This window comes from Lepisosteus platostomus, chromosome 5 (assembly GCF_059453375.1).
Source record: "Lepisosteus platostomus isolate fLepPlt1 chromosome 5, fLepPlt1.hap1, whole genome shotgun sequence".
Taxonomy (NCBI): Eukaryota; Metazoa; Chordata; class Actinopteri; order Semionotiformes; family Lepisosteidae; genus Lepisosteus; species Lepisosteus platostomus.
The window spans coordinates 9458566-9480926 of NC_142615.1; the positions used below are offsets into that span (position 1 = coordinate 9458566).

General features: G+C 46.7%; 4 non-coding genes and 1 pseudogene across 4 annotated transcripts; all 5 read left to right on the forward strand.

Moving 5' to 3' along the window:
• Positions 1–622: 622 nt before the first annotated feature.
• Positions 623–741, forward strand: LOC148663208 (5S ribosomal RNA). Its single transcript, XR_015938412.1, has one exon. It is a non-coding gene; the product is annotated as a 5S ribosomal RNA (ribosomal RNA).
• Positions 742–2384: 1643 nt separating this feature from the next.
• On the forward strand, positions 2385–2503 carry LOC148663209 (5S ribosomal RNA; annotated as a pseudogene).
• An 11834-nt stretch (positions 2504–14337) lies between these two features.
• trnap-agg (transfer RNA proline (anticodon AGG)) lies at positions 14338–14409 on the forward strand. The gene has a single exon. It is a non-coding gene; the product is annotated as a tRNA-Pro (tRNA).
• Positions 14410–16526: 2117 nt separating this feature from the next.
• On the forward strand, positions 16527–16598 carry trnap-agg (transfer RNA proline (anticodon AGG)). Its single transcript has one exon. It is a non-coding gene; the product is annotated as a tRNA-Pro (tRNA).
• A 2118-nt stretch (positions 16599–18716) lies between these two features.
• On the forward strand, positions 18717–18788 carry trnap-agg (transfer RNA proline (anticodon AGG)). Its single transcript has one exon. It is a non-coding gene; the product is annotated as a tRNA-Pro (tRNA).
• The last annotated feature ends 3573 nt before the right edge of the window (positions 18789–22361 follow it).

Here is a 22361-nt window from a genome sequence, read left to right on the forward strand (position 1 = left end):
TGTTCCCCTTTACCAATCAGTCGGGGTCTCCTCCTAATCCCCGTCTCATATGTAACAATCAATGACGAGGCCCCCCTGTCCCGCGATATTGTACTTGTCTCCTGGCTGCTGGCTGGCGCCGTGAGATTTAGTACTCGCGCAAGAGACAGGGGGCAGAGCGCGAACGCGGTCCCCCGCCCCCCACAAAGTGTGCGCTCCAGGTTCCCTCTCGGGGCTCTGCAACACAGCGGAAAGGCAGCGAGAAGGAGCCTCTTGCTCTGACACCGCAAGGCCACAAGAGTGCGGAGGCGCCATGTGCCCGGCCGACGTGTTGGACTGGTGCGCTTTATGTGCTGAAATAAACACGCGACAGCCCAGAAATGTTTTCAGAGTGCTGTGCACTGGAGGTTTTTGTCTTGTGAAGACTTGCCTTGTGCTCCTCCGTGCAGTTTGTTTGTTCTCCTCAAGTGCGGGACAAGCCAACACAAGGGAGCACATTCGCCAACATCCAGGTACGCAATGCGATTTGGAAAGAGGCTCCTTTCCAAAGAGTTGCACACGAACGATCCTTCAGTCCTGCTCGGGGGGCACAGAGCCCCAGCCACACACAGCTTCAAGTAGCGAGTTAGGCACGATGGCTTTTCCTTGTGGCCACACCACCCTGAATGTGCCTGATCTCATCTGATCTTGGAAGCTAAGCAGGGTTGGGCCTGGTTAGTACTTGGATGGGAGACTTCCTGGGAATACCAGGTGCTGCAAGCTTTTGCTCTCTTGGCCAGCAGGGATCGCCGTTGGTGCCGTAGGCTTTGGGAGGAAAACCTGGAGGATGGAAAGGTGATCTATAGCCTCATCTCTAGAAATGTTTTGTTGCTATGGCATGTGTGTGACCCATATAAAAAAAAACCCGTTTGTAAAACGAATATCGAAGCTGCCTCTAAATCTGCAAATGAAGATGAGTCGATAAACCACTTGTTTTTCGTATAACTATACATATATTCATTTATTACTGATTTCATTCATTGAGCACAGATACAATAGAGGTACAGCCATTCACTGTTTGACATGTCTGCACTGGTACAGAGCCTAGCAATCAGAAAATGGGTGAAACTTTCTTGAGAATTAGCATACAGTACCGAGGCCCCCATGACCAAATAAATTGGCCTTAATAATGCAGACTACAGCAAAACGACTGACTTTGAAAAGGGAATGAATGTCCGGAAGAAGTAGTGTAACCAGCTTGAAATGCTTCTCTGGACCTCTAACTAAAAGAAACCGGGAACCAGCAGTGGCTTTCGAACTGGGATCCTATCGCAGCACGTGGTGTCGTAACTCTTCCGTATCTGATATTGGACCAAGCACATCAGGGGAGAGCGCGAACGCAGTCCCCCACTACCAGAAATTATGCAGTAGAGCCTCGCCCTGGGTGAATCGATTTTTTAAGAACTTTTAAAAGTTCACAAAAAAATACAGGACATCACAAATTAGAAAGCTTTACATTAATATACATACTTAAAACAGTATATATGATCACATCTCATTACATTTTGACATGGTACCAGTTACATAGCAACAATTTCTTTTTTTCTGGTGTAAATCACATTCTTTACTTAAACATGATAATGTTTTTCACAGTTTCTTGAGATATTGACCTATGCTCTCTATTTCCCACAGATTTTCTGCTTCCTCCCTCCTTTCTCTCCACAGATCTCTGAGGTAATAGTTCTCTCGGGTGATGAACAGGGCCAGGCTACCTGCTGCCTTGACTGGGACCTCGATGCCTTTGAACAGCCCCATGGTCCTCACTCTCCACAGGGCGTCTTTCCCACTGTTCACCACGGCCCAGATCCTGTCAAACACGTCAGGAGGAAGTTTGACAGGAGAGATGCCGTTGTAGCGGCAATGCTTGTTAATAAGACAGAATTAAGCGGTGGTATGCTGTCCTAAATGAGGCCCCATCTCACCCTCCATCTCTGTGGTGCTTGTGTATTAGCGTGAGCGTTTTTTATTCTGATCAGGAACAGTTTTACAAGTCCGCAAAGGATCGAGGAAAGGTTTATCGCCAGCTGAAAAGAGACACAGCGCTTCGGCTGTGGAGACTTGTTCGGCTGGCGTTCTGGGAGTCGCGTTTTTCAGAATTGTATTGAGATCGTTTTCCACAGAGCTCAGATGTCAAAGCACAGCAGCAGCTCTCCACAGCGATCCTCTATAGCGCCCTTTCTCCCGCAGCTCCGTCCTCATTGGAAGGAAGCAAGAGTGAAAGGCTGAAGTGAAATAGAGCGGAACGAAGGCAGTGAAGAGAGAGAACGTGGTAAGAAGAGAAAAACGCAAGGGAAAAAAAGATGCGTCGTAAAAGAGGTGACAGAGCTGTCCTCTCTATAAGAAGGGTGCCAGCGAGCCTTGCTCTCGCTTACGGCCACATCCCCTTGAGCACGCCTGATCTCGTCTGATCTCGGAAGCTAAACAGGGATGGGCCTGGTTAGTACTTGGATGGGAGATCTCCTGGGAATACCAGGTGCTGTAAGCTTTTAAGCACAGGAGGCGCCCTATCCCCGTTCGCTCGCTCATTCCCCTGTTCACACGTGCAGTGCGGCTTGTCCGTCTGTTTATTTGTCAGCTTTGGCGAGATACTGGTGCTTGTGTATTAGCGTGAGCGTTTTTTATTCTGATCATGAACAATTTTACAAGTCCGCAAAGGATCGAGGAAAGGTTTATCGCCAGCTGAAAAGAGACACAGCGCTTCGTCTGTGGAGACTTGTTCGGGTGGCGTTCGGGGAGTCGCGTTTTTCAGAATTGTATTGAGATCATTTTCCACAGAGCTCAGATGTCAAAGCACAGCAGCAGCTCTCCACAGCGATCCTCTATAGCGCCCTTTCTCCCGCAGCTCCGTCCTCATTGGAAGGAAGCAAGAGTGAAAGGCTGAAGTGAAATACAGATGCAGCCATTCAAAATGAGCGTTAAAAACCCGCGGTTCAGTAACCAACCCGCAGGGCACCGTAGGGCACCGCGGTAAGTGATTGGCTGGCCAAAATGACCGACAGGGGCACTCGTGGTGCATTGGTTGGTAGTGAAAAGATTTAATCATTTAATGTCTTTACTGTGCACGTTTCAATACGCTTAGTTTTGAATATTTATATGGAATTTTACCACTAAAGGGAAATTTTAGTAGCTGAGCATAAAAAGAAGAGGAGCATAACGCATCTGAAGGTCATAAACGATATTAATTTAGGAACATAAACATTACTGTATGTACATATACTGTACTGTGTATGGCTGGTCTTGATAGTTTAAAGAAAAAATACACACCAGTCTTCCATTTCTCCCTAAACATTTTAAGCATGAAAGTTTTATGAAACGGTACCCAAACATGTGATTGCTGTATAGAATGAATTTTAATTTTTAAAAATTATTTAACACGAAAATTAAGCTGTTTACATCTTCCGCCTGAGAACAGTCAACCGTTGCTACCCAACGCAGAAACACAGCCACTAACTAGCAAAGAGAGGACATTAGCTAGCCAATATGATAAAGAAATAAATGATTATTTTGTATATTTCTTTTGCACATTTATTTGAACATTTCCATCGATTGTACAAGCACTTGGAAACTGTCCAATCCCTAGTTCATCAAGCATTTACCGGTCTGGCGCCGGTCTGTGTCTTCTAGGATATAATGCCAGCGAACTCTTGTTTTTATGTCCACTATAACTACGCTGGGCAAACATTCCAAGGTCAAATTCTTCCAGCACGGGGGTACCTTTAAAGCGGAGGCGACGGCACCAAATTTTTTGGGCGCGCCTTCTCTTTTAAGCCCTGGCCAAATATGAAGACAGTACGTACAGTTATAATTCAAATGGAATTAAAAACTACACATCCCAGTTACCATGGTGGTGCTTGTGATCATTGCGTTTAACCAACGAAACAGGGCGAAAAATTAGTCACATGACTTTGGGGCAGAGTTTCGAAAGCTTAACCTATCAGCAACAAAGTGAAATTTACACGATAGGCTACCTCAAACTGTCAGTTACACGACTGTGTATGTCGCTTAAGACACTCCTATTTGGCATTTTAGTTATGGAGGCGAGAAGACGCCCCCCCCCCCTTCTCTGGGTGTCTGATTTGCCGCCATCTTTAACTGTTCGGTGTCCGAATCGGAGTAGCTACGCGTACGAAATAAAGTTAATCCCAACTACAAAACATATATTTTTGTGGTAAGAGGGCGCAAAACATCAGTATTTACTGCTATTAATTACTGTACGATTTATAGTTGAAATTTGAGCCTAGATATAAAGTTAGATATAAATTTAAAATCTCGACAAAGCAATGTAGGAAATACAGAGAAAATAAATCCTTTCTGACATCTAAAATCAGTTTCGATCAAGGTCTCTAAAACGAGAAAAGAAAAAGAGGATTTTCGGACGGCAATTACGCTGTGTTTATATAGAATAACTGATTTATGAGCAATCTAATTTCTTGTTCGTTTAAAATAGTGAAATGTCAGCTGCAAAAGATCGCACCAGAAACAGCACTCTCTCTGCCTGTCATAGACGTTCAGGAAAGGCTGAATGAAGTCATGTCAAGTACAATAATTCGGTGATCAATAATAACAATTGTAGGACAGTATATAAGGAGGATAAGGATTTTGAAGTTGACTCGAAATCTGATAGGTAACCAGTGCAAGGACTTGAAAACAGGTATAATGCATCCCTGATAGGATTCTTGCTGTCATATTCTGAACATATTGAAGATTGCTCAGTGTGGATTTAATTTCCCCAGTGAACAGGATGTGCATTTATTAATTCTAGAAAAAAAGCCTTTCTTGATTTCTCTAGTTCTTAGTTTCTCTAGTTCCCTTTAAAATAAACTATTATTCCACAATGCAGAGTATTACATGGCCAGTATTTACACATGATATTTGTGATTTAAATAAATTAACACAAGCAGCTTTTGGAGATTTAAGTGTTGGCTGAGTTATTGCAGGATAAAAGACTAGAGATGTTGGCAAGAAGAAGATAATTTGGGGAAAGCTGAGGAATACACTTATAACAAGAACACTTCCTAATGGGGTTAGGCATACTTTTGATGAAGATGATGAAGTTAACAGACTATATGTTTACATAGATACTGAAATAAGGATTGTATTTTAGATGATGTGTAGTTGCTGGCATTGAACTGTGTGTTGGATGCACATGAATTGAAGGAATGGGCAAACATAGCTGATGCGGATCCACAGAGCCAGCATATTAAGATGTTTATAATCAGAGGCAATTTGTTTAAATAACTAGGTATGGATACTGATGTGCAAGAGAGGTGGAAAGGCTGTTTCCTTAAGCCAGCACTATAAGATATTTTATTCCCAGTGAGATGCTGCCATTTCATAGTGGGTTTCTAACACTGTGTATAGTTCCATCCACACAGTGCCTTTACTTCCATCCATTTCTAATCTCTTTATCCAGTACAGAGGATTTGGAGCCTATCCCAGTAAGCAACGGACACAAGGCAGAATACACCCTGGACATAGCGCCAGTCCATCACAGGACAGACAGACACAAACACACACACACCAGGGCCAGTTTTCCCATAAACCAATTAACTTACCAGTATGTTTTGGAGTGCGAGAGGGAGTCATATCACACATATGGAGAAAAACCATGTAACCCGGAGAGAACATGTAAACCCCCCACACACAGGATGGCAGGAATTGAACCTAGGACCCCAGTGCTGCAAGATAGCAATGCTAACCACTTCGCCACCATTATAAATGGATGGATATCTTAGTTATCTTTCTAGTTCACAGGTTTGCATGCATAATTTAATTTTGAAAGCCACTGAGACATCAGGTACTACTGTTGTATTTATGAAAAAGAAACAAAACAAAAAACATACTAACAACTGTGCCATCCTACTCCTTAGTTAATACATTTTATTTTAACATTGTTAGAAAAATATTTTGAATTATATTTAACCCTATTTTTTCTTCAGTTTTGTATTTAACATATTATATGATAGTCAGACTTAATGTACATTTGAACAATGAAAATATATTTTTACAAGATGCGGGGGAAAGTGCAACAGCTTATTACAGTGCTAAATTTAATATTATTGATTGCTAATAGTTTATGCTAACACCTAACTTTCTTAATTAGATGTATTTAAAACAGTGAACTAAGTGTAACATACTATTCAGAAATACAATCGAAAATAGTTTTGTGGTGTTTGTATGGATGAAACGTTTCTAAAATGTATAACGTAACAAAATTAAAGACGATTAAAATCTGTAATCTTTCCACTTGTAATGTCATTAGACAGAACAACACGTTTCTGGTTTGTTTTAATTAGCTAGTATTAGTTAGTAGTTAGTAGTTTTAATTTAATTAGTATTGCAATTCGCACTGATTCCCTTGCGAAGATATGGACTTAAGAATATTCGTGCCTGGTCAAAAAATGACATTAAGCACTTAAAATTTATATGGTTAATAATAGTAAACTGTAACATGCTGTAACAAGATCGATTAAACTGCGAAGAAAATGCTTTCAGAGAAAATGTTTCAGGTGTGAAGAACATAGATCTCCAATGCAATTTCAACCAAACCTGTTCCCACACACCCTGCCCCCACTACCATTAGAATATACACAAAGCACTGAAATCTTTCGAGCTAATGATCAAGTGACCCGAGAGAGAGCGAGAGAAACACCAAGGGGTGCGGAACCAGGGAACTATTTACATGGAAAACGGGCGATCTCCCCAGACTCCCCAGTCCGCCCGTTTCACTGTTACCTGGATACCTCTTTATTTAGAACTCACTAACACTGATTTTTAGTTTAGAAGGATTCAAGTAGGGTTTTAGATGAAAGGCAGCGACCTTAATCAAGCCCAAATCATAATTGAACCCATTCAGAGCCTACATTACATTTTAGCGTTTCATTCTGAGCAGAAGACCCTCACACCTGAAGAAGGCTTGCGTTTTCTCTCTTCTCTTTTAAGCATGTGTACGATGTGTAATACAATTACAATGTGTAATTACAATGCTGTAATACAATTTGAATCGTATGAGGGTGGGGGGGGAGGGGGAGGTGTCTTTCGCTGGAAATCTCGCCTGCTTCTACTTTACGAGTACAACCCCCTCTCTGCCGGAGTGCTGGCTGTGACGAATTAAACCGGTTTCACAGGTTTCAATCACAGACCATGTGACATGGGAGTCAAGAAACTAACACACAGCGCCACCGGATTTGATAACGCTATAAAAACGCTATAAAATAATGTGACTAGGCACAGAACAAGTTTACAGCACAGTACAACATCACTGAAGTCAACTCCTAGGTACTGTAACTGTCGTGTGGATATTTTCACAATAATCAGACAAAGGTTTAAGCATCGCTTGTTCTAGATAAAACTGCAAAAAAAAAAAAACAACAACCCATAATGTACTTCTTTGCGGCTCTGTTTGCCCAAATCATATATTCACAACGTGAAATTTAGAAAATAATATTACGTAACCAAAATCTGCAATATGGAAACAGAACCTGTGTAATTGTTGATAGATGATGTACTCGTAACATTTTTACAAGACGAACTACAACATTTAAAAAATGACTTGTATGTACTTGATATCTCTAATCAATCCACGGCGACATTGTTAAAGCAGAGTCCCAGTAAAACGAAACTAAAACGCCCTGGGCATACCGTTTCGCGCTTCTTATTAGTTGCTCAAAAGTAATTTGACCGTATGAAATGCATAATATAAACCTAGAAACATATACGTGAGCAGTATTTACGTACTGTAGTATCGGTGTTAAGACATACCTCTCAAATACTGTAAATCAAGTTAAAAATATCTCAAGACCGATTCTGGTCATTATGAAACCATGTTTCGTGTATGTTTTCTTTAAAGTACCGAGACCAGCCATATACTGTATGTTTATGTTCCAAAATTAATATCGTTTATGGCCTTCACACGCGTTGCAGTATGCTCCTATTCTTTTTATGCTCAGCTACTAAGATTTCCCTTCAGTGGTAAAATTAGATATGAATATTCAATACTTAAACGGGCACAGTTAAGACATTAAATATACATATACATACTGTATACAGTACAGTTTTCATACAGTAATATGTCTATGTTCCTAAATCAATCTCTTTTATGAGCATGTGAAAGGCATGGTGAATCGATTCTCAAAAATTACTGTACTTTGCATGATTGGAAACAAATGCGTGATTGCGAAATGCTGTGGTGTTACTTTTACAAAGACGGTCAATGAAAAAAAGAATGTTGACCAGGGCAATACTTTGAGTTTACACTTACAGCTTGTCCAAGGTCATTCATTATTAGTACTATTAGTAATATCTTCGTTAAAGACTTTGATGGCCACAGCTCAAACATGAGAGGTTGAGCTTTATTAGCTCCACCTTGCCGAAATTCAGGATACTATTATTTTGCTTGTCATATTATAGGAGAATTTATGGTAACTAGCGGTATTTACCGGTAACTTGCGGTAGACTGCGTACAGCGTACCGGAAAATAATGCGGTATCGCCCACGCATTTTGAATGGCTGCATCTGTATGTCCCCCAGCTCTGAGCCCATTGGGCCTGCTGGTGTGACCAGAGCTGCAGCGTCGCCATGCTGGTGGGGGTCAGTTCGGCTTTTCTGTTGGAATGAACAGGGGGGTTACATGATGGTGCTGTCTGTGGTCTGGCTGTCCTGCTGGTCTGGATGAGGGGTGCGTAGTGTGGTGCAGGTACTTGTCCCATCCTGCTCTTGGTCCAGGTTGGAGGGTTGCACTGATTCTGAGTCTTGTTAGCTGGTATGGATGGGTTTGGGGGTGTTGATACCAGAGTGGTCCAGGGGGGGTGAAGGTGTCTCGGGGGCATTCTTGTTTTTCTGTGAGTTCAGGTTGATTCTGTTGGTTTTGCCACGAATCTCCCTCACGCAGGCAAGCGCTCCCGCAATCCTACGAGCTCTCCCCGTACCAAACGTGCACGTGTCAATCAGTCCTCTGCTTAAACCCTCATCTGCCCCCCGGTCATTGCTCACGATTGAGATTCTCTCCCGGAGCTTATGTACTAACTACACCTTTGCCTTACTACGACTTCTCCCCTGGACCTCGACCCCGCTTTTCCGACTACCGCTTTAGCCACTCGATTTTGTACCTTCGCCTGTTTTACGCTTTCTCGGATCCTGACCCAAGCCTGTCTCTTCGTTTACACCTCTGTCTACCGACGCAACTTCTACGCCTTCCCGGACTCCGACCCCTGCCAGTACCTCGACTACGCCTTCGCCTGTCGATTCTGTGCCTATGCCTGTACTACGCCTTCCCGGACTCGGACCCCTGCCTGTTTACTCCGATTATGCCTGTGTCTCACGCCAACCCTACCAAGGGCACCGCATTGGATCCCTATCCTCAGCAGTCAGCCCCTGCGTGACAGGTTCTGAGTGTCTTGGTTACATCCATTTGTGTGTATAGATGAAAAAGCTATTGAAGAGCACCCCAACACCCCCCACCCATCTCGGTGGAAGTTGCCATGTTCAAAAAATCCTAAAAAGATAATTAAAGTTGCACACAACAAAGCATGACTGTGAAAGGTCAGGAGGCCTGACTAGTGAGCACAACACTTGATTACAGTAAAAAAAAATAAAGAAATGTTCTACAACTCAAAGCGAGGTTGTATAAGGTTAGGTGAAATGTCTGGTGTAAAACACCTGGTTGCAGCACTGTGGCTGTTGTGCTTGAAGAGCTATTGACTCGTGAATAGCACCCCCCTATCCCCATGTACCGCCTGTCTAATGGTGCCATATTGAAAACCTCATAAAAAAATAAAGAAAGGGGCCACAGCCACAGCAAGGTTGCATAAGGTTAGGGGGCCTGTGTGGTGTGTAAAACACTTAGTTTCAGCAGTGTGGCTGTTGTATTTGAAATTCTATTGAGCCATGAAGACGACCCACCTGTCCCAGTGTATTACCTGTAGTGTTATCTTCAAAAAATCATAAAAAAATAAAGAAAGGTGCCACAGCCACAGCAAGGTTGTATAAGGTTAGAGGGCTAGACTGGTGTGTAAAACACTTGGTTTCAGCAGTGTGGCTGTTGTATTTGAAATGCTATTGAGCCATGAAGACGACCCCCCTATCCCAGTGTCTTACCTGTACTGTTATCTTAAAAAAACCAAAACAAAGCTGGGAAAAGTCAGAGGACCTGCTTAGTGTGCAAAACACTTACTTGCAGCATTGTGGGTGCTGTGGTTTAAATGCTATTGGTTTGTTAACAAAATACCCCTATACCAGTGCATTGTGCCACATTAAATAAAAGCACGAGAAAAAGAGATTCAGAACACAAAGCTGTGTCAGTGTTCTGTGTAAAAAGTCGGTTTGAACATCATGGGAGCTGTTTTTAATAAGCTGCTGAGAAAAGAATATTTTAAACTTCCTGCTGTCAGTAGTATTGTCAATATAGTTGAACCACACCTGAATGAAAATAGAACGTAAAGGAAGGGTTTCAGAAATCAAACAAAGCTTTATTCCCGTGCTTACAGTCTGGCTAATTGGAGACTGCGCTGTTCTGCTTCCTATGGTCATATATGGGTTTTTCGCACGAAACCGTATTGAACAGTATTTCTCGCGTTGTGAACGTGTGCACACAGCAGTCCCCGGGTTCCAGTTAGTGTGTAATTACGCATCGATGAAAAACTGGAGGTTTTAAAAAAGATGATTAGCTCACTGATAGTTTGGTGTAGAGGCTGTTGAAATATCCACAAGTTGTGGTCTTTAAAATGCATTTGGTTCGAAGCCGTTCTGTGCTTCTATTGCAAAGATATGGACAAGAGAAAATGTGAGCATGGTCAAAAAAATGTCATAAAAATGACAAAGTGAAGGCTGAGAAAGCATTCACAATGTATTTTATACACAAAGCATGTGTTTTTGTAACTCTAAGAGATTTCGCGAAAGCGCTACAGGCATGCCAAAATCGTTTTCGAACTTCAAGCTAACTTTACCCCGGTACAGGCGTACTGGTCTCTGGAGAGAGAGCACGGTCCATCAGCGCACTCCAATAAAGGCAATGGAAGCAGCTGAATCTCATTGGCGAAGCTCAGCACTGGGCCGCTGGGCACGGTTTACAACCGTTTCCGTAGTGTAGTGGTTATCACGTTCGCCTCACATGCGAATGGTCCCCAGTTTGAGACCGGGCGGAAACAGCTGCTTCTTGCAAGCTCCTGTACTTCACAGAGGTCTTGAGCGACCGGTCATTTGTTCCCAATGTATTTCCGGTGCCTTCATGCACTCTTGTACCAAATGCACGTTCCTTCTGTATGCGGAGCTGATCATTTGCAATTGGGCTGTGCCGACAGACCAGGACGAGCTCTGTCGGCTCAAATGCAGCGCAGGACCTGCAAGAACAACAGAAAGAATAGCATCCAGAGGGGGCCTCTTAGTGAGCCCAAAATCTCATCAAGAATCGGCTCCAGCAACAGGGCTGGGCGCATTGTTCCATTCTCCACCCACTCTCAGTGTAAACAAGTCCCTCCTGGTCTCTGCTTGAAATGCACTTTCCTGCGTTTGCTTTGGTGTAACTGGCTTCCCCTGCATGGGCGAATGTGAAGAAGATCCTTAGTAAGTCATTGAAGAAAACCAAGAAGGGGTCGGAGTGGCCTCTGTCGCTCATCAACGATCCAGTCAGGCAGTACTCCTCTGTAAAGCGCCGTTCGTTCACATCGATTGGCTTTTTTTTGCCTTCATTCGTGCAAGTAGTAAAAGCAGACGCCCCTATTCTGCCGTGACCTGGATTCGAACCGGGGTTGTTGCGGCCACAACGCAAAGTACTGACCACTATACGATCACGGGGAGTTACCGATACACGCATGGCAGGGTGGAAAAGGCTGTGCTCTCTTCGTGTGACATAATTTGGAAAAGTCCTGACGTTGCATTTCAACTGAGCCCCAGTATACATCGACCCTTCGACACTCTGAGTGACAACTCTCTCGCGTGTTTTCTCATATTTACGTAGTTTGCTCGGATGATGCCGGGAACAGCATGGCTGTTCGCTGCCATATGGTCTAGCGGTTAGGGTTCCTGGTTTTTACCCAGGCGGCCCGGGTTCGACTCGGTTTTGCCTCCTGCTTTCCAAAAGATCAGCACCGTGTACGAAAGAGCCGCATTAAAACTACTCGAACGTGCAAAACGTGCGAGAAGAGGGGGCGCTTGTTTCCAACCGAAACTTCTCGCGTGTGAGACGAGCTGATCATCGCTGTGGGAGGGTTACTCTGGTAGACAGGGCTGACCTTCGGCAATAGGATTTATAGTCTCCAAGATGATATTTGCACTTTCTGGAGAGGCGATTTTCTCCACTTCAGTAGCCCGATTTCATCGATTGCGTGGAGAGGGCTGTAGAATGTGGCGCCGCCTTTCCTGCTCCGTCCATGACAGGCGTGCTGGTCTCTGGAGAGAGAGCACGGTCCATCAGCGCACTCCAATAAAGGCACTGGAAGCAGCTGAATCACATTGGCGAAGCTCAGTGCTGGGCCGCTGCACCACAGAGATGAACAGAGATGGGGCCTCATTTGGGAAGGCTCAGAACACTTAATTCTTTCTTATTAATAAGCCTCGCTGCTACAACACATATGCAGTTTGAGCACACATAAGACGATAACCAAGTACCACAAACTACCAGGCATCTAGTATCATTAGCAGTTCAGGTGGGGAGCTGCATCACCATGTGTAGGCTGCAAAGGAACAAGTAATAGGTCTATTCCATGCTTAAAAGAAAAGAAAGAAAATACAACATTTCAGCCGTGGAGCCCTCACACCTGAAGAAGCCTCCACGGCTGAAACGTTGTGTTTTCTTTTTTCTCTTTTCATCTAGTGTCATTAGCCTTTTAACAGTTCCTGTCAAAATAAAATAGAAATGGATAACATTCTAGAGAGAGTTTGAAATACCAAGGTACAATTTAAAACATATCTCTTCCACTACAACCACAATATTTTGGAGAGATCGTTGAACCTCACTGTTCTGACATGTCCGTTAGCCTCCGTCCTGCTTCAGCAATGAATGTGGCGGGGCACATTCTGAGGGAGATGAGGTCAATCAGGTGGCAGGAAAACCAAGCTAAGCTTTTTTTTGAGATCCTGAAAACGAAAGAAGGGCCATGTATATGTGTGCAGCTGGATATGTAATTGCAGGTGGCGTAGCAAATTCTGCTGAAGCCCCACTGCCTGGTGTGGACGGTAGCTGTGCATGTTGCAGCACGTGAGATCAAGGGGGCATGTCATGTGTTTCAGCACTTCACTCCATTCAGTAGCACATGATTCCCTGAGTTCTTTGGATGACCTGTGGACCGATCTTTCACGATGAAGAATTCCTTAAGAAGAATAGATCTCGGCCCACCATCCCAATGCCTCCGTCTCAAAACAGCAACCTCCAACTGCCCTTAGTCTGCAAGGCAGTCCTTTCAAATGCGATGACAACGCCGGGACCTTCGTTGCCTATTGTACGAGCTGAACTTTTGTGCTCATCAATTCAACGCTCTTTCCATCAACTCATCTTGTCTTTTGACGCTTCGTGTTTTGCGCTCCTTTGACTATCGGCATATCGGGTGACTGCAAACACTGAAGTTCTTGCTTACGGAGTGTGGAACATTGTTTTCAGATGACGAGACTGACGCACTACCAATTACGCCAACAAGCCCAGCTGCAGTACACACACCGGAAAGTTTGCCTCACATGGATTTCAGTCGCCCGTTCCCTAATCTTTAGACGCCCTCTGCTGAATGTTGCATTTGCCTTTTGATCTCACCGATACATTTTTGGTCTGTTTCTGTTGCGAGTCCGTCTTTCAGATCTCACCTAGTACAAGTCTCTGTGGCTGAAGTGGCCTCTCTGCTTCAGCATCGTGCCCTCACTCAGCCATTAAAAATGTCACTCGGACTTCTGACATGCTGACATGAAATGTCAAGAGAGAGGGGCGGAGTGACGCTTAAGCCAGAGTGAAGATGAAAAGGGGGCGTGGCTGCGAAACGCTTGACAGCTGCACGATGCTCTCCATGTAAGGCGGGACCACAGGCTAAAGGACGCCTTTCGGCACATCAAGCTCTAAGCACACACCTGGAGGATGCGGGAATTGATCCTGCTATCTCCCACATGCAAAGCAAGCGCTGTACCATACAAGCCAACCCCCCTCGCTGGGACTTATGCCTCGGCGTCACCTAGTGCCGCTTGTTCCCCTCTTACCGGGCACAGTTCACTGCCCTTCGTCTGCAAGGCAGTCGTGTAATTGCAGCTTTCTTGACTTATTGATGAAGGTCTGACTGGACGAGCGAATGGCGCCTCTCCCCATCCTCAAGCTCGCTGACAGATTGAAATGGAAAGTGCTGCTGTGGCTCGTTGGTCTAGTGGTATGATTCTCGCTTAGGGTGCGAGAGGTCCCGGGTTCAACTCCCGGACGAGCCCTCGTGTGCTCTTTTCCTCCTCTTCCACAAGACTGGGAACTGATATCCACATCACTTCGCAGCGTCTGCTTATGGCAAACGATGGAATGTGACTAATGACTGAACGAGCCTGGTGAATTCTCATCACGTGGCACAATGAGAGCGTGCAGTCAGCTGTCCAAGGCGGCAACCTCATTGCTCGTTCAAAAGAACACGTACTGAAAACTCATCACCACTGTGTCGTAGATGAGCACCGCGATCGCTTGTTGTCATGCGTCCTTACTTGGGAAATGCAGAAGCAAAAACTGCCCTCTCTCAGCCACCAAAACGTGTGGGGCTCGCCTTGCGCTCTCTGCGCCTCACATTTTTGTCGAGCTGTCTGCTCTTCTTTCTGTTGAAGTAATCAAGTTACGGGGCGTCCTGCAGCCTATGATGTTCTCACTAAGAGCTTTCAAGATTTGAAGGAAAACTACGAGCTTGATGGCTCAAGTCGAACGAATGTGATTGTTAAGCAATCGATGATCAAAAGCACGTCTTCTAACAAGTCGTGAGAGTATTATCAGCACTGTTTTCACTCGGATATACTTTTCACTTGCTAAGCTGACAAATTGGACGAGAAAATGCCGGAGACGCACTCAGTGCAGACTGAGGTTGGGAAGGAGGTGTGGCCCTTCAACGCTTGACAACTGAAGGACATTCTCTCCGCAACGGAGGAGCACCTGTCAGAAGTCGCAGAAGCTAAACAAGAGCACCGGGCTTCCGGAGATCCAAACTCAGACCTGGAGGATGCGGGCATCGATCCCGCTACCTCTTGCATGCTAAGCGAGCGCTCTACCATTTGAGCTAATCCCCCTCGCTTCATGCGTCTCGGCATCATGTCTTACCGCCTCTGCCCCTCTTACCGGGCACCGCCCACTGCCCTTGGTCTGCAAGGCAGTCCTTTCAAGTGCGATGACGACGCTGAGACCTTCGTTGCCTATTGTACGAGCTGAACTTTTGTGCTCATCAATTCAACGCTCTTTCCATCAACTCATCTTGTCTTTTGACGCTTCGTGTTTTGCGCTCCTTTGACTATCGGCATATCGGGTGACTGCAAACACTGAAGTTCTTGCTTACGGAGTGTGGAACATTGTTTTCAAGTGATCGCTGTTCTGTCATGTTGACGCCGAGTGAATCTTTCTTTGGCAACATGGGCAGGCTGACAGCAGTGCGAGCGAAAGTAATGGCAAATTTCTTGACTTATTTCTGAATGTGAATGTTCTTTAGAAAAGGGATGCGGCGTTGCTTCTCGCCCGTGTAAAGGTCACGCATTCCAGACGTGGTTATGAGCGAACAGTTGCCGCAAGTGTTTGAAAAGAGCAAGAGAGGAAGCAGCCCTGCCCCGTGTGAGGATCAAACTCAGGCCCTTCAGATGACGAGACTGACGCACTACCAATTACGCCAACAAGCCCAGCTGCAGTACACACACCGGAAAGTTTGCCTCACATGGATTTCAGTCGCCCGTTCCCTAATCTTTAGACGCCCTCTGCTGAATGTTGCATTTGCCTTTTGATCTCACCGATACATTTTTGGTCTGTTTCTGTTGCGAGTCCGTCTTTCAGATCTCACCTAGCACAAGTCTCTGTGGCTGAAGTGGCCTATCTGCTTCAGCATCGTGCCCTCACTCAGCCATTAAAAATGTCACTCGGACTTCTGACATGCTGACATGAAATGTCAAGAGAGAGGGGCGGAGTGACGCTTAAGCCAGAGAGAAGATGAAAAGGGGGCGTGGCTGCGAAACGCTGGACAGCTGCACGATGCTCTCCATGTAAGGCGAGACCACAGGCTAAAGGACACCTTTCGGCACATCAAGCTCTAAGCACACACCTGGAGGATGCGGGAATTGATCCTGCTATCTCCCACATGCAAAGCAAGCGCTGTACCATACAAGCCAACCCCCCTCGCTGGGACTTATGCCTCGGCGTCACCTAGTGCCGCTTGTTCCCCTCTTACCGGGCACAGTTCACTGCCCTTCGTCTGCAAGGCAGTCATGTAATTGCAGCTTTCTTGACTTATTGATGAAGGTCTGACTGGACGAGCGAATGGCGCCTCTCCCCATCCTCAAGCTCGCTGACAGATTGAAATGGAAAGTGCTGCTGTGGCTCGTTGGTCTAGTGGTATGATTCTCGCTTAGGATGCGAGAGGTCCCGGGTTCAACTCCCGGACGAGCCCTCGTGTGCTCTTTTCCTCCTCTTCCACAAAGACTGGGAACTGATATCCACATCACTTCGCAGCGTCTGCTTATGGCAAACGATGGAATGTGACTAATGACTGAACGAGCCTGGTGAATTCTCATCACGTGGCACAATGAGAGCGTGCAGTCAGCTGTCCAAGGCGGCAACCTCATTGCTCGTTCAAAAGAACACGTACTGAAAACTCATCACCACTGTGTCGTAGATGAGCACCGCGATCGCTTGTTGTCATGCGACCTTACTTGGGAAATGCAGAAGCAAAAACTGCCCTCTCTCAGCCACCGAAACGTGTGGGGCTCGCCTTGCGCTCTCTGCGCCTCACATTTTTGTCGAGCTGTCTGCTCTTCTTTCTGTTGAAGTAATCAAGTTACGGGGCGTCCTGCAGCCTATGATGTTCTCACTAAGAGCTTTCAAGATTTGAAGGAAAACTACGAGCTTGATGGCTCAAGTCGAACGAATGTGATTGTTAAGCAATCGATGATCAAAAGCACGTCTTCTAACAAGTCGTGAGAGTATTATCAGCACTGTTTTCACTCGGATATACTTTTCACTTGCTAAGCTGACAAATTGGACGAGAAAATGCCGGAGACGCACTCAGTGCAGACTGAGGTTGGGAAGGAGGTGTGGCCCTTCAACGCTTGACAACTGAAGGACATTCTCTCCGCAACGGAGGAGCACCTGTCAGAAGTCGGAGAAGCTAAACAAGAGCACCGGGCTTCCGGAGATCCAAACTCAGACCTGGAGGATGCGGGCATCGATCCCGCTACCTCTTGCATGCTAAGCGAGCGCTCTACCATTTGAGCTAATCCCTCTCGCTTCATGCGTCTCGGCATCATGTCTTACCGCCTCTGCCCCTCTTACCGGGCACCGCCCACTGCCCTTGGTCTGCAAGGCAGTCCTTTCAAGTGCGATGACGACGCTGAGACCTTCGTTGCCTATTGTACGAGCTGAACTTTTGTGCTCATCAATTCAACGCTCTTTCCATCAACTCATCTTGTCTTTTGACGCTTCGTGTTTTGCGCTCCTTTGACTATCGGCATATCGGGTGACTGCAAACACTGAAGTTCTTGCTTACGGAGTGTGGAACATTGTTTTCAAGTGATTGCTGTTCTGTCATGTTGACGCCGAGTGAATCTTTCTTTGGCAACATGGGCAGGCTGACAGCAGTGCGAGCGAAAGTAATGGCAAATTTCTTGACTTATTTCTGAATGTGAATGTTCTTTAGAAAAGGGATGCGGCGTTGCTTCTCGCCCGTGTAAAGGTCATGCATTCCAGACGTGGTTATGAGCGAACAGTTGCCGCAAGTGTTTGAAAAGAGCAGGAGAGGAAGCAGCCCTGCCCCGTGTGAGGATCAAACTCAGGCCCTTCAGATGACGAGACTGACGCACTACCAATTACGCCAACAAGCCCAGCTGCAGTACACACACCGGAAAGTTTGCCTCACATGGATTTCAGTCGCCCGTTCCCTAATCTTTAGACGCCCTCTGCTGAATGTTGCATTTGCCTTTTGATCTCACCGATACATTTTTGGTCTGTTTCTGTTGCGAGTCCGTCTTTCAGATCTCACCTAGCACAAGTCTCTGTGGCTGAAGTGGCCTCTCTGCTTCAGCATCGTGCCCTCACTCAGCCATTAAAAATGTCACTCGGACTTCTGACATGCTGACATGAAATGTCAAGAGAGAGGGGCGGAGTGACGCTTAAGCCAGAGAGAAGATGAAAAGGGGGCGTGGCTGCGAAACGCTTGACAGCTGCACGATGCTCTCCATGTAAGGCGGGACCACAGGCTAAAGGACACCTTTCAGCACATCAAGCTCTAAGCACACACCTGGAGGATGCGGGAATTGATCCTGCTATCTCCCACATGCAAAGCAAGCGCTGTACCATACAAGCCAACCCCCCTCGCTGGGACTTATGCCTCGGCGTCACCTAGTGCCGCTTGTTCCCCTCTTACCGGGCACAGTTCACTGCCCTTCGTCTGCAAGGCAGTCGTGTAATTGCAGCTTTCTTGACTTATTGATGAAGGTCTGACTGGACGAGCGAATGGCGCCTCTCCCCATCCTCAAGCTCGCTGACAGACTGAAATGGAAAGTGCTGCTGTGGCTCGTTGGTCTAGTGGTATGATTCTCGCTTAGGGTGCGAGAGGTCCCGGGTTCAACTCCCGGACGAGCCCTCGTGTGCTCTTTTCCTCCTCTTCCACAAGACTGGGAACTGATATCCACATCACTTCGCAGCGTCTGCTTATGGCAAACGATGGAATGTGACTAATGACTGAACGAGCCTGGTGAATTCTCATCACGTGGCACAATGAGAGCGTGCAGTCAGCTGTCCAAGGCGGCAACCTCATTGCTCATTCAAAAGAACACGTACTGAAAACTCATCACCACTGTGTCGTAGATGAGCACCGCGATCGCTTGTTGTCATGCGTCCTTACTTGGGAAATGCAGAAGCAAAAACTGCCCTCTCTCAGCCACCGAAACGTGTGCGGCTCGCTGAACATCTTACAGTCTGGGTAATTGGAGACTGCACTGTTCTGCACTGCACTGTTCTGCTTCCTAAGGTCATATACGGGTTTTTCGCATGAAGCCGTATTGAACAGTATGTCTCGCATTGTGAACATGTGCACACAGCGGTCCCCCGGGTTCCAGTTAGTGCGTAATTACGCATCGATGAAAAACTAAATTAGCTCACTGAAAGTTTGATGTAGAGAATGTGGAAATTTCCACAAGTTGTGGTCTTTAAAATGCATTTGGTTTGAAGACGTTCTGTGCTTCCATTGTGAAGATATGGACAAAACAATATTTGAGCGTGGTAAAAAAAAGTCATAAAAATGGCAAAGTGAAGGCTGAGAAAGCATTCATAATGCATTTTATACACAAAGCAAGTGTTTTTGTAACTCTAAGAGATTTCGCGAAAGCACTACAGGTGTGCCAAAATCATTTTTGAACTTCAAGCTAACTTTACCCCGGTCTTAGAGAAAGGACTGCCTTTCACTTCTCTGTGTTTTCTTTCACAGCGCTGTGCACTTTTTCATTGCTCTCGCTTTCAGAGCCTCTGCACAGCACACGACTCGACATCAGGAAGCACATTGAAGTGAAAGCAGAAAGCGCTGCGACATGCACTGTGCAGATCCCGCCACACTAAGAGGTGAGTGGGTCTGTTCAATCACAGCGCTAGGCGAATCCCCAAACAGTGTGCGTGGCAACAAAAAAAGCTGCTCTGTTTTGAACTGGGGACATTCCACATGTGAGGCTAACGTGATAACCACTACACTCTGGAAACGGTGGGAAATTGTGCCCAGTGGCCCAGTGCTGAGCTACGCCAATGCTATTCAGGGGCTATTCAGGGGCCAATGCTATTCGATGTGAATTGAATGCTATTCAACTCGCCAATGCTATTCAGGGGTGGAAAAGGGTGGAGCCGTGTGTGTCTTTTGTTCAAAGACACCCCCATCTCAGAGCCGGAAGTACAGGCCTTCCTCCCGCAGGTCCACAAAGATGTTATTTTTTAAGAAGATCCTGCGAAAGTCGGCCATCCGCCTCTCAGCCCTGCGGTAGGCCAGGCTGAGAGAGAAGCAGTCCTTCACCCTGGCAATGCACAGCCTGACAAGGTCTGGCTTCAGGCCATTGTACATCATGAGGTTCCTCCTCTCCCAGACAGCTGTCCTCGTTAGGCTGAGGAGGAGGTTCACTAAAATGGCGTTAACCCCCCTCTCAGACCCGCGGTACCCAAAGAGGAACAGCTCTTTCCAGGGCACCCCGTCAAGAACAGCTCCGCGAACAGAGCGAAACAGGCCATCCAGCAGATCCGTCAAGTACGCCCTGGCTCGAGCTGGGGGAAGATCTTACCCCAGAACACCTCTGAGACCGGCACTCTGAAGCGTTTCGCCACCATCAGCCTGTAGAACATGCTGGTGGTGAACCCCAGGAGGTCCACCCCACGGTCCCCCCACTTCACCCTCAGCTCCGGCCAGGCCGGGCCTGCTGCCCCGTCTTGTAGATGGAGCTTCTCCAGCCAACTGTCCGGGAGACCGAGTTTGAGCTGCTCGTAATCCTGACGGATCTTACTGACAGGCAGCTCGTCGTCGACCTCTCGCACAGCGTCGACAATAGCCTGGGTGGGCAGAAATCCGTCCTTTACTTCATAAAGAAGATCCTTGACCTTGGATATGCCAGCCTCGTAGAGCTGCCTGTTCCATCGAGACACCAGCAGGGGGTCGAGGAACAGAGGCTGTTCCAGAATCTGGGCCCGGGTCTCCGGCATGTAGGACACATGCTGGGACATGAACTACCCCCTCGCCAGCAGGACCTCCCTGTAAAAGGAGGGCAGATGTTTTATCAACCCCGGAGTCAGCCTCACCAGGAGAGTCTCCTGCCCCAAGCCCCCGCAAGTCTCGAGGTAGCTTCCCATACCAATCTTCCAAATGCTGACATTATCCAGGTCAAGGAACTTCTTCACTACTTTCAGCCTAAAGCTTTTCAGCTTCAGGCCTACATCACACAGCTTCAGCCCACCCCTGGAGATTTTCCCAATGAGGGTGTCATGAGTGACCCGCGGAGGCTTCCCCTCCCACACGAATCCCACCACCAGTTGCCTAATCTCATTCTCTACCCGTTCAGGAAGAGGCATCACAGAAAGTGGGTACCACAAGAGGGACAGGCACAGTGTGTTAACGAGCAGGACCCTTCCCTTTAGGGTCAGGGACCTGTGTCTCCACCGATTTAATTTGCCCTCATCTTAATGAGCTTCTCCTTCCACAGGAGAAGCCCAGTGGCCTGCTCATCAGCGTTAATGTAGATGCCAAGGACCTTCAGGTGACCCGTCTCAACCCTGAAAGGGTAACCGAAGAGCGGGGCAAGGTCTGCCCTCCCCACCGGCATGACCTCAGACTTCTCCAAGTTTACCTTGGCGCCCGAGGCAGCGCAGTAGGCCTGCACCACCTCTAAAATGGCCGAGATCTCCGCCACCTCTGCCAACGTCAGTCTGGTGTCGTCAGCATATTGGTAGATCAACGAGGTGGCGGTGCCCCCAGGCAAGGTCACTGGAAAGAAGCTCGTGAGGGAACCATTCACCTTGACACAGCTCACGATCCCCTTGTACACGAGCCTCACCCAGGAGATGAAGGCCTCGCCGAAGCCAAAGCTCTTCAAGACCTCAAACAGGAAGGAATGCTCCACCCTGTCGAAGGCCTTCTCCTGGTCCAGTTTCAGGACGTATCCACCCCTCGGCTGCTCCCGCATAAGGTCCACAACATCTCTGATGGAGCACACCGTGTCCGCGATGTCTCTCCACTTGACGCAGTAGGTCTGCGAAGGCGACAGGATCCTGGGCAGAACCTTCCCGAGCCTGAGGGAGAGAACACGAGTTAGTATCTTATAGTCTGTGTTCAACAGACTGATCGGGCGAAAGTTTTTCAAAAGGGAGGGATCCCCCTGCTTTTTGTAGACAAGAGAGATCACCCCCCTTCTCATAGATGGGGTCAGAGCGCCGGTCCTGGCAATCTCCTGGAACACCTCCAGAAGGAGGGGCCCCAGGGACTGCTGAAAGTGTCTGTAGAGCTTGGAGGAGAGCCCGTCCCACCCAAACAAACATTAGCTTTATTCATTTACAACCACACAAAACCAAACACAGGATCTACACACACATGAGGAGACTGACGGAACACGTACACATATTTAGGGTGGTAATTACCTAACAACACACTATACTTTTACAGGACTACACAGGGCACTAGAATTACTAGGAC